The sequence below is a fragment of the Vicugna pacos genome, chromosome 2 (assembly GCF_048564905.1).
Source record: "Vicugna pacos chromosome 2, VicPac4, whole genome shotgun sequence".
NCBI classification, from domain to species: domain Eukaryota; kingdom Metazoa; phylum Chordata; class Mammalia; order Artiodactyla; family Camelidae; genus Vicugna; species Vicugna pacos.
The window spans coordinates 65,611,505-65,624,820 of record NC_132988.1 but is presented as its reverse complement, the minus strand read 5'-3'; the positions used below and the strand labels follow the sequence as shown (position 1 = coordinate 65,624,820).

Genomic DNA, 13,316 nt, shown 5'->3' with positions numbered 1-13,316 from the left:
ATAGGAGAAGCAGTGAGGTTTGGGACCATCTATTACCAATAATGCTTATAATAACATAATTCTGCTGCCTTACATTTACAAATAGTGTAAATAATTTTATGATTTTCAAGTAATCCATATGTAAATAATTAAAGACAGTGATGTTTTGAACAATAGAATGGAAAGATTGGGAGAAGGTACATAATTAGACACAATTTTCCTTTAGGCTGAGTCATTTCCCCACAACATTCTTAGTCAATGTAAATTCCAACAGAACTTCCAAAATATTTGAGTCATGAGCTGAATGCATCTTCTTCTCCAGCTGGCATTCCACGGACAGGCAGGGCACTTTGCATAAACAAACAAACAAATCTTTGCCAGCTTTACAAGTTGGACTTAGCTATCATCAATTCTTTCACAGATACACAGTTTGTATTTAAGATTTGTTATGCCTGTGTCCTATAGCTCTGGGCAGGTATTTCATTCGGTGATAATGTTACCATTAATTTATATGCTTCAGGTTAACAAACATGGAACAGTTAATAGTTTCATTTCACTGCTGCCCAAATTACAGATACTTCATTTCTGGAAGACGCATGACCTGAAATACCACTGTGCTTTGGGTACCTTAAAATGTCTTTTAATTGAATTCCTTCTTTCAGATCTGAAAACTGGAATTCAGACATAAGGAATGCAAAGAAAGTGCTTTACAACTCCAAGTAAAATTCTGACAACTTAGAACACCTAAACACCTGATGAAGAACCAGAATGAATAAACAAACTTGTCTGCACTAATTAGCAATTCCCAATCTTGGGCATATGTGAACAGACTGGACTATAAGGTTGAGGCTGAAACTGACTTAAAAGCAATGAAAAATTCAGTAGAAATGGCTATAAGAAAGAACTGTAAAAATTTTGAAAATGGATCTTCATTAGGCATTGAGCTTTTTCAGCCCACACTTGCGAACACAATTACAATTTTACCAGTAGTTGTATGCAGATGTGAATAGTAATTATACACATGCACAATTTCATTAGAATATTTTTGTATATATAATTTTATTGATGTATATAGTCAGTTTACAATGTTGTGTCAATTTCTGGTGTACCGCATAATGCTTCAGTCATAGATGAACATACATATATTAATTTTCTTATTCTTTTTCACCATAAGTTACTATAAGATATTGAATATAGTTCCCTGTGCTATACAGTATGAACTTATTACCTATTTTATATATATTAGTATCTGCAAATCTCGAACTCCTAATTTATCCCTTCCCACACTCTATCCCTTAGTAACCATAAGATTGTTTTCTATGTGAGTCTGTTTCTGTTTTGTAAATAAGTTCATTTGTCTTTTTTTTGTTTGTTTAGGCTCCACATGTAAGTGATGTCATATGGTATTTTTCTTTCTTTTTGTGGCTTACTTCAATGCAGGTCTTTCTAAAATATGTTGTTAACTAAAAGTTAACTGCTTTTTGCTTAAATAAAATAGTGAGATAATTTCAATTATTCATAACTAAAACAAAGTTTATTGTTTCTTTGCTTTTAATTTAAATTGATACTCAGGATACCATCAAAAATTTTTTCATTCAGCTAAAGGAAAAACGTGTCCCACTCAAAACAAACAAACAAGCAAACAAACAAACATAAACCCAGGTCCTAGTACTGATTGATATTTAATCCTTCATAGCAGTCGTTCTTGTGATTTCATTAAGGTTAAGCTAAAAAGATTTAAAGTGGTTTGCCTCAAATTGTGTCTTTATTGTTGCATAGAAAAAAAGAAGAAAACTCCATGAACTCCTTAGAGAAAATATAATAATAAAGAAATATAGAAATATAATAATAAAGTCACTATAGAATTTAGCAATAAACAGTTTTCTCAGAAATCAGTTGTCAAAGGAGAATGACTTAACAGTCTTTGGAGAAGAAGTAACAATATTCATCCCTTGCCAAATTTGCAATATTTCAATTGAAAAATTTTACAGACATTATAGAAAACAAGTTGGCAATATCTTAATATTACAATCCTTCAATTCCATTTCTAAATATGTAAATTTAAATAAACTCACACAAAGCACATGCAAGAGCTTCTATTTCATTACCAAAAGTGGTAGAAAATGGATAACCAAATTGTGCATTAATCTATAATCAGAATACTGTGAAACTATATGACTAACTGAAAGAGATGCATATTTATTGATATGTATAAGAGTTGTAAATATAATGCTGACATTAAAAATACAAATTGAAGAATACTACTTATGTTAAATATTTGTGAAATATTTAAAACCACATAAATGATATTTTCAGTTGTATTTTAATGAATGTTATACATGGGTATAATTTAAAGACTCACAGTTCTATAAGGCTTATTGATGAAACAGTGGTTCAATGTCTCTGTCCCTAACATCTTTATCTCCAAAATCAACAATTTTGACACTTTTAGCTGATTATTTTCGTATGTAACACTGTATCTCTAAGTAACATATACATACTTCAGCATCTCACTTTTTAAGGTTTATATGTTATCTATTGATTTTGCAATAATAAAAGTAAGGATTTTATTCTCTTTCATCATCACCCTCTATAACCATTACATCACTCCTATTTATCGAAATATTAGATCTACATTTACTATTTATGTTGTTACCACTGTGTGAATGCTATCAACAGATCAAGAAGTATCATATGATTACTTGTTTTTTTCCTTAAAACTATATTTTCCCTGAATAACTGTCCTGTTTTTCCTATCTATCAATAAAATAACTCCAGATAATCTGCTTATTATATTACTCTTCTCCTTGTATTAATATGCATCTGGCATTCTATCAGTTTTATCCTCTGAAAGAAATCTTTCCAAGAACAGTCTGATTTCTCCAGTCAGAAATGTTTGGCCTCCATGGCTGTAATACACATCTCATCTTGGGATCATCCTTGATCATATTCTGAGAATTTTATTTTACTTTATCTTAGTGCTGGAGACACATGTTCTAAATCTACACATCTTGATTTATACCCTTGTTTTGGTAGAGGACATCATCCAGTATCTTCCTAAGAAAAGCTGAATTAGAGGTACAAAGGAATATAAATTTATTCAGTCTTCACACATACTGATAATTCAGCTGGATATAAAATTTAAGGTTGGAAATTTTTTTTTCTGAAATTTGAAGATGTTATTCCATTCTGTTCTATTATCCAGAGTTGCTCTTCACATACTTAAATGATTGATTTCTGATTCTTTCTATGTGTATTTTTGGTAACATTTTTCTCTCTCTCTAGGAGCTAACAGACTCTTCTTTTTCATTGTTGTTCTGAAGTGTCATGTCAAAGCACCTTTGCATGACTCTATTTTTATCCATTTTACTAATCACTTGGTATGGGGTATAGGTTTTCAATATGCGAACTTGAATCCCTCATTTTCAGGTGTTTTTACTTTAAATATTTCATTGATAGTTTTCTTTCTTTCATTCTCTTTTCTATTCTGGAATTATTCTTTTAGAATGTTTGACCTTCTGACAAGTCCTCTGAAAGTTCTTATATTCACTCCACTGTATCTCAGGTTTTTGTCTTGTTGCTTCATTTTCTTCACTGTATAATCATCCCTTTTATTGAGTTTTTAATTTCAATAATATATATTTAATTTTCAAAAGCTCTTTTATTATACTGTTTCATTTTTATGTCTTGTTCCTGTTTCATGGATTCTTAGCTGAGTGAGAAAGGAAGGTTGGCAGTCCTGGAGTTCCATAAACACAAGTCATGAGTGGTGATCACACTTCCCAAGATGTTCCCATAACCTCACCTCCTGATATTCACATCCTTGTGTAATCCTCTCCTCTTTGAGTGTGAGCTGACCTAGTGACTTGTTTCTAATGAATTGCATAGGCAAAAGCTATAGAATATAATTTTGGAAATTAGGTTGTAAAAGATTATAACCCTTGTGTTGCTTGCACACTTTCACCTTCTGGACTTGCTTCCTTTTATGAAGCAAGATGTAATGTTGAAATGACTCATATGGAGGGAAACTGAGGATAGCCTCTGACTAAGAGGCTGCACATAACCAAATCCTGCCAACAACAAAGTGAGTGAGCTCGGAAGTAAATCTTTTGCCAGTTAAGCAGTGAAATGACTACAGTTCCATTCAACTGTTTGATTTCAGCCTCTGAGGAACCATGAAGCACCAAATCCAGCTACCCAGTTCCCAGATCTATAGAAACTGTGAGGTAATCAATGTTGTTTGAGACAACTGAATGTTGGTGTAGTTTATTTCAGAGCAATAGGCAACTAATATAACATAATATGCAGGACACTATTCTTATCTCATTCTACCTGATATAAACTAGATCAGAGGCCTTCTGTTTACCTTTTTAATCAGAGAATAAGATTCCTGGTATGAGTGGTGTAAGGAAGCGGGCAATTTACCTAACTGCATAGTTTAGGAAGAGCATCTTGGAATCCAATTCTTTTTTTTTTTTTTAGTTTTTGTTTTTTTTGTATGTGTGTGTGTATATATTTTTATTGAAGTATAGTCAGTTTACAATGTTGTGTCAATTTCTGGTGTACATAATGCTTCAGTCATACATGATCATACATATATTCATTTTTTATTCCCCCCACCATAAGTTGCCACAAAATATTGAATATAGCTCCATGTGCTATACAGTATGCCCCCATTGTTTATCGATTATATGTATATTAGTATCTGCAAATCTCAAATTCCCAATTTATCCCTTTCCACCCATTCCCCCACCCTGGTAACCATAAGTTTGACCTAAATAAGCAATTCTCCAATGAAGACATACAGATGGCCAAAAGGCACATGAAAAGATGTTCAATATTGTTAATTATCAGAGAAATGCAAATCCAAACTACAATGGGGTATCACCTCACACCAGTCAGAATGGCCATCATTAAAAAGTCCACAAATGATAAATGTTGGAGAGGGTGTAGAAAAAAGGGCACCTTCCTACACTCTTGGTGGGAATGTAGTTTGGTGCAGTCATTATGGAAAACAATATGGAGATTGTTTAAAAGACTAAAAATAGACTTACTATATGATCCAGCAACCCTACTCCTGGTCATATATCCAGAGGGAATCTTAATTCAAAAAGACACATGCACCCCAGTGTTCATAGCAGCACTATTTACAGTAGCCAAGACATGGAAACAACCTAAATGTCCATCGACAGATGACTGGATAAAGAAGTTGTGGTATATTTATGCAATAGAATACTACTTAGCCATAAAAAAGAATAAAATAATGGCATTTGCAGCAATATGGATGGACCTGAAGATTGTCATTCTAAGTGAAGTAAGCCAGGAAGAGAAAGAAAAATACCATATGATATCACTTAAATGTGGAATCTAAAAATAAGACAAAAGAACTTATTTTCAAAACAGAAACAGACTCACAGACATGGAATCCATATTCTTTTTGAAATATCCTTCAACCAAAACTCATATTTTTATCCCATTATTCCACTATCAGAATTATCTAATGCTGTGAATTGAAGAGCCTTTTTGGAACTTGTGGTAAAAATCAGGTAACAAATTAGTTTTTCCAACTGGTAATTTAGGATTCAGCATTCTTGGGCCTCGTTGATTATCACTGAGCCATTTGCAGTCTATCTCCCAACATATTTTTGTGTTGTCTTCTGTTTTCTTGCTCATTATAAATTAGTTTGTTTTTTAAATCCTTTTGTCAATAATTTTAGTAGAGTTTTAGAGGTAATCTACAGCAGATGCATGAGTTCTATCTGCTATCTTTATACAATGCACAAATTCATCAGTATTTTTTAATACTTTTAAGCAAATATAGGAGCCATAAAAATGTATTCATGTGTGGTTAAAGGTACAAAAATATTTTATGTAGTTGTTTGCAATTTTATAAAATATTTTAATGTCAAATTTAGGTTTCAAATATTCTATTAAAAATACTTGGTCTACATCATTGAGTTCTTGAATTTTTGTATTACTGCATTACTACATGATAATAAAAATTTTAATCCACTAAAAGCAATTAGAAAATCCAAAATGGGAAGATATAAAAATTGACTTCAAGTAAAACTGCTAATGGAACATAATTAAGATAGCTGATGTTTACTTATCTAGTGCTTTTATATTTTTTTTCTGGAAAAGAAAACCTTTACACACAAATAAAAAATTTTCCCACAGTGTGCTTGGAGAAATCAAGCCATAATTCTATGCCCACATGTATGATGATATTTAAAAAGAGATGTATTTCTATTTTCCTGAAACCAGCCACCTGACATTTCAAAAGATAAGAAGTACTGCTCAGCTTGAATGAACTCAAAAATATCTCTGCAAGTGTATTTGGACTCATTCTTTGAAATGTCAGTTTGGGACAAAGTGATATGAGTTACTCATTCAGTACTGAAATATGTGCTGAGAGTCTAAAACAAGTTTTTTAGGGAGAAAGAATGATGTTGAAGAATATATTTTGAATAAATCAAGGAAGTAAAATGTGTATGACTTATTTCATCAAGATAATTATCTATTATTATGATACTTAAAGTTTAAATATAGAAATGTTATAGAATTTGTATATCAAGATATGAATTTAATTTTCTGAAATTTTTCCTTCAAATATTCTTTTCTATTAATTTAATGTTCTGTTGGCTATTTCATTTGCTGTTTTGTGTACATGTTGAACATTTTTCTGTGTCCTAGTATTTTCTTTTTACAGAGCTTTACTATATAATTGGATCTGATTCATCCTGTTTTTGTCAAATAAGTTCGAGGTACAATGAGAGGGGCTATAAATTACATATCATTAAAAAATTAACAATGAAAATTGGCGTAACACAGGGCTCAATGATTGTACTCTTGGGCATTTACTCCAAAGATGTGAAACTTATTTTCACACAGGAATTTGTACACAAATAGCAGCTTTATTTGTAGTAGCCCAAAGCTGGAAACCACTCAACTGTCCTTTGATGAGTGAATGGTTAAACAAACTGGTACCTCCATACCATGGGATAGTACTCAGCAGTCAAAGGGAATGAGCTATTGATATACCAACAAATTGGCTAAATCCAAGAAAATTATGCTGAATGAATAAAGCCAGTCTCAAAAGAGTACATATGACACAATTCCACTTATGTAACATTGTGAAATAGCATAATGTAAATGGAGAATTTATTAGTGGTTTCCAGGGGATAGGGTAGAGGATATGTGTGGATAGAAAGAGATAACATCAGGCAATAGTTCAGTGATGGTACGAGTATCCTAATTTTCCTGGAGGTCATACAAGGCTACATTCACATGTAATAAAGTTTCATAGACATATACACTCATACACACACGCGTGCAAAAGTGTATGTATGACTGTTGAAACATGAATAAGCTCTATAAATTGTACCAATGTCAATTTCTTGGTTTTAATTTTGTATTATAGGTTTATCACGTTAGCACTGGGGGAGATTTAGGGATATAGGAAAGGGTCCACATGACTTTTTTATACCTTCCTTTGCAATATCTTGTGAATCTATAATTATTTCAAAATGAAATTTCTACAAAAACTCACTTTTAGTAAAATAGTTTTGACAGGCAAAACCTTAAGAGAAAATGCAATGTTTTAGAAATTTGCATTCTAGGACTCTGTCACATTTTGAAGGTACTAGTGTTCACTACTATTCACCTCCCATTGGGGGCTTACAAAAACCTCTGTCCTTAGACTCGTCCACCGTGTCAGTCTGCAGGAAGGCTTCACACACAAGACATGAGCCAGAGCTTGAAAGTGATTTTTTAAAGTACCAAGGGGAAATTACTATTCTGTCTTTGGGGGCATTTTTTATCATTCTTTTTTTTTTTAACATTTTTTATTGATTTATAATCATTTTACAATGTTGTGTCAAATTCCAGTGTTCAGCACAATTTTTCAGTCATTCATGGACATATACACACTCATTGTCACATTTTTTTCTCTGTGATTTATCATAACATTTTGTGTATATTTCCCTGTGCTATACAGCGTAATCTTGTTTATCTATTCTACAATTTTGAAATCCCAGTCTATCCCTTCCCACCCTCTACCCACCTGGTAACCACAAGTCTGTATTCTCTGTCCATGAGTCTATTTCTGTCCTGTATTTATGCTTTGTTTTTGTTTGTTTGCTTGTTTTTGTTTTTGTTTTTTAGATTCCACATATGAGCGATCTCATATGGTATTTTTCTTTCTCTTTCTGGCTTACTTCACTTAGAATGACATTCTCTAGGAGCATCCATGTTGCTGCAAATGGCGTTATGTTTTCGGTTTTTATGGCTGAGTAGTATTCCATTGTATAAATATACCACATCTTCTTTATCCAGTCTTCATTCTTTTTTTAAATTTTTCTAAACATGGAATGGAATTTGATTCTAAGACACAGTAATACTGGGAAGATATTTTGTAAAGGTAAAGAAAAGGAAGTTTTGATTTCAACCTAGATATTGTGCTCTCTAGAAGAATTGTGTTTAATATTTAAAATATGTATTTATGAAATATACACCCATTTTCATATTTTTATTAATTTCTACTTGATAAACAAATTCAGTCTTAACAATAACAATTATTGGTGGACCTAAACCAAGGTTTTGATTTGTAACGTATGTTCATGCTTAGCCCTTTTAGTGGGTCATGTTCTTTCTCAGAGGCAATCAGCACTGACAGTTAAATCTATTTTCAATTATAGCCCAAAAGACCTGATAGTATCTTTAATGGAATCTACTTTTACTACAAACCACTGCTAACATTTTCACATTTTCACATTTTCACAAGTCAAATAATAATTTTTACTGATTCTGTGATAAAATCCTCCTCTCTTTTCATGTATTTTAAGAAAATTGCTGTTCAAAGCCTACACATTTTGTAGCAAAGGAAGAGGGATGTTGCCAGTTATGAAGCCAGTGTGGAAAAAAGACAGGAGCAGAACGGCCATCAACCAACTGGGGGCAATGGAGATTCCAGGAGGAAATGCATCGAAACATGATGTATATAACAGAAAGTATGCCTCCCAGAATTGTCAGAATACTTGGAAATATTGTTGACATGCCACAAAAGTGATTAAATCAAACACATGATCTTTTTAGAATAGGGGCAGGGGCTAACTTAAAATTTTTTATTTTAGAAATTTAGGGTATTATAAGGTTACTCATTATCACCATCTCAACTCTCTTCTATTCCTCTGTTTCTCCTTCTTTCTTTTATTTTCTTTGTGTGTGTGCATAAGTGCATGCACATTTTCTTCTGAAATTTGTTTACTTATAATTTTCTACTGTTAAATAAATAATAAATGTTAATAATAGAAAACACAAAAATAAAAAGTAGAAATTATCTCACCATATACGAATGTCATTAATGGCACATAACTTTACACATTAAAAAAACCACTTTGTATATGCCTTTATAATTTGATATTTTAGAATTACCTTTTTATGTACACATTCTTCCAAGCATTTAAATGGCTCCATGATGTTTTATTATACAGATGTATTTATCACTTCTTTTGAATATTAGAGTATTGGTGATTTTAAGCCATTAAAAATATATTATGTTTAATCTTTTAGTCCATTTTAATTAACTTGCTTAAATTTAATAATTGTAATTATTGGATGTAAAGCTACCCACATATTAAAGGCACAATGATACTGTAAAACCACCCTACAAAAAATGTTCTGGACTTACTTCTCACACACCAAGTATGAGAGTACCTGAGATTATCACTGCCAATTTTTGCCTAGAAGCCTGATCCATGGACAATCAACAGTGTTATCAAAAGCTGGGTTGCAAATGTAACCCTTATTTGTTTATGTTATTGGGCAAATATATTAGTTTCCCCTCTAGCAAACTATAGCTAGTTACATTATAAAATATGTTCTTATATGAGTGGATTATTTATGAATTTCAAGTCAGTATTTGAGCTGAATTTAATAAAAAACCTTTCTCTGAATATGAAAAATCATACAGCTAGTTTTTCACATATCAGCAAAGACTTCTGGAGTTCAGAAGACAGTTAGAAAATTGGAGATTTAAGTGAAGTGAGTCACTTTCACAATGTATCACTTCAGTCTTGTGACTTTTCTGAGCATACTTTTCCTCCTTCTTCAGCCCTGAGAGTCCTTATTATTTCCGCATCTGCATCTTCATATGATGCCAGTTGTCCAAGACGCTGGAGGCAAAGAGTAACCAACGAACTACCTGGCAAGTCAGTGTGGCTCCTCATCGACGTCAGCAGCCTTGGCCTCCTAGTCCCGCACGACGTGGGCGATCATAGCACTGTGCTGTAGGGGTGAGTAGAGAATAAACCAACCGCCACCACCAATGATAAGAATCAGTAGCTCTCAGATCACTGTAATTTATTTGAATATCTTGTTTCTTATTCTTCACTACAGAACTCTCTACTAATACTCAGAGACAGTGGAGGATTTTATCTTATTCTCAATATTCATAGAAAAGAGAAAAAAATGAGTGCCAGAATATGATGATGAACCTGTTTAATAAGTGAAGTTTCTGATGAGTAATGATTTAATGTATTGTTAAGTAATGAAAGAATTTATATATTTAAACCCTCATTAATTTATTAAAATGCTATTAATTCATTATTTTAAAAATTAAATACCCAACTGATAATTAAATTTAAATAATATTAAATCTAACTTTGTTAGGTAAAAAACATGGGCCATTAATAGAGAGAAGGGATTCTAGAACTTTAAAAACTTTTCTTAAAAAACAAAATAATAATGAAACTTTTTTAATCTTAATTAAATTAAAATGCAGCATATAAAATAATGAATGTGTCAGCATTAACCTGGTTGTGAACTTCAAGAGCTACTGTTGATTACTTAAATATATTTTAATCAATCTTTACCTTTGGGATCAAAATAATTAACATCATCATATATGTATCCATTTCAGGAAATCATGGATCTGAAGAAGTAACTTCATCAGAGTATCTTATAGTTTCATTAGGAGATCCTATCATTTCATATCTAAAATCTACCATGGGTTAAATTTTGCTTGGCTTTTGTTTTTTTTCTCCAAATTCTCCCAAGGAAAGAAGGTAGCAAAGTGACAAAGACATTTAAAACAATTATGTAAAAAACTGCTAAGATTAAATATTTTAGGAAACATGTTCTTTGGTTTATGGAGTTTTACTTAGATTATTTTTATAAAGATTGTTGCTTGTGTTTTCTACCATGGTTTACGTGAGCTTCCTGCCGTCTGCTTGTGCTAATATTATCTGTCCACATACCTCAGTCTTGTTATTTTCTTGATTTGGTCCATTGTCTCCTTTGTATACAAACATATCATGTATATGGTTTTGTGTACATGAGACAGTCTTTTTCTCTATGTAATGCTCATTTAGGAGCCTTCTTTTCTTGTTTTCTTCTATTCATTTATCTGACCCATACTATGTTATTTGGCTAATTCCTTTTAGATTTAAATAAACCTGAAAATTGTAATATTTTTATCTATTAACTGTTCCCATTTATGCAGAACTTTTGGATAGTCCTCTTTTTTCTTGAACAACTGGTTATCAAATTTATTCTTTACTTTTGTTATATTCGAATTTTCCCACATGGAGTTAGTGCCATGGGTTAAGATTTCCACATCTTACCAGCTGTTGGACTACTCAGGTTGCCTAATCTCATTTCCTCAGTCTTCTCATCATTAACACGGGGCTAATAATTACACAGACATGATGGCTGAAACGTCAGCGTTAAGCAAAATAATTAATGTCAAACATCACATAATGCTTCACACACAGCAAATCTTCAGTAAATACTAGCAAGTCTGTTTATAAAATTGCTTTTGTTCTACTTGAATGCCGTGAAGATATATTTAGATCTATTAATATACAGAATTTAACTATAATACCTTTTATAGTATAGTAACCATTCAAGGTGTCTTATCAAGGTATTCTGAATATCTTTTCTTCATGAAAGCTTAGTACAAAAGGCTAGATCCAAGCAGAGATTTAGAGAGATACCAGCCACTTTCTCCACTCTGAAGCTATAGTAGTTATCCCAAACAATGAGAAATGCAAACATTGTAGCCTTTGTGCAAACCAGTAGTATGAAGTAAAAAGACAAACCTAGTTTTCATGCAAGGCCACCATCTAATGTAAGTATGCTAAGGATACTTCTATGCCAAGAAATCAACACATGGCCAAATATAAGATTTCCTTTGAGATTGAGGCCCAAGCCAAACCACCCTCACTGTCTTCTCTGATTAACCTCCATTAGACCAAAATATGACTTTCATTGACATCCCTGGGGCTTCATTTGACAGCTGTTCATTCTTCCAAAGATATGTAATAAATATTATTAAACAACCATGAGAAAGATGGCTGCTATTCAAGGTGGAGAATACAAAGTACTTTGCATTCTGTATTCTCAGTTCCATGACAAGGAGAGATAGTGTAATTCCCCACTATAGGGAACAGTGTCCCAGGTTTTCTTAGACATACCTAGTTTAAATTTTGGCTCTTTATCTCCATAGATACAGTTAGATAATTTGTTCCAGATTTTCATGCAGGAGATAGTGTCAGTGTGTTGACTGACATAAAGCAAAAAGCTATGGGTACCTGGAGAAGGAGAACCAACAAATCACTTCTTTCTTAGAAGAGACAACATCAGTCTTGAATGCTTGACTCTCCTTGGACACTGAGTAGGGTTTTAGATGAGAGATGTGTGTAACAGGATGGGATGAGGGGAATGTTAAACATGTTTAGAGGGTGGAACTTCTGTAGAGTGGAGTGCCAGATGTAAAAGCAGAGAGCTATGAAATGATTTAGGAAACAGGGAATTCAAAATTTTAGTGTAAAATAAAGTTGAAAATTTGAGCGCTTTATAGTAGAAGGCTTTCAATGATAGGCTGAAGAAATTTGGTAATTTTGCAGTCAATAGTAAATAATTGGAGTTAGATGAACAGAGTAGTAACAGAAATGCAAAGGATATGGAAGAAAAGGGGACTTGAAGATCATCTTCTTCTCCACATCCCTCATTTTACTGATGAGAATACTGAGGCTGATAGAAGTAAAACAAGCTCAAAACCCCATTTAATGACCTGTTTCATACATAGCATTATTATGTATTCATTGGCTTTAGATAACTTCCTAGATAATTCTGTTTAGATATTTTTAAGTAACTCAACTGTAAATTTGGGAGGAGGGGCTAACGTTCTGAATGGTCTTCAAATAGAAACATAAATTTTAGCTTTGCCTCTCACTGTGAGGCTTTTTGCCAAACTGCAAGACTGATTCACTGCCATTCCTCTAAATTCGCTTCTTGCATTTGGAGCACATTATAATAAAAAGAAGCTGCTTTTAGAT

General features: G+C 32.5%; 1 protein-coding gene across 3 annotated transcripts in view; it reads left to right on the top strand.

Moving 5' to 3' along the window:
* The window catches only part of EPHA5 (EPH receptor A5), a 417,840-nt gene that overhangs the window by 101,627 nt on the left and 302,897 nt on the right, over positions 1-13,316 (top strand). For all 3 annotated transcript variants that reach the window (XM_072940770.1, XM_072940769.1, XM_072940771.1), the window contains one exon: positions 10,091-10,271. The gene's annotated coding sequence lies outside the window, so the exon portion shown is untranslated. The remainder of the gene's footprint in view (positions 1-10,090; positions 10,272-13,316) is intronic.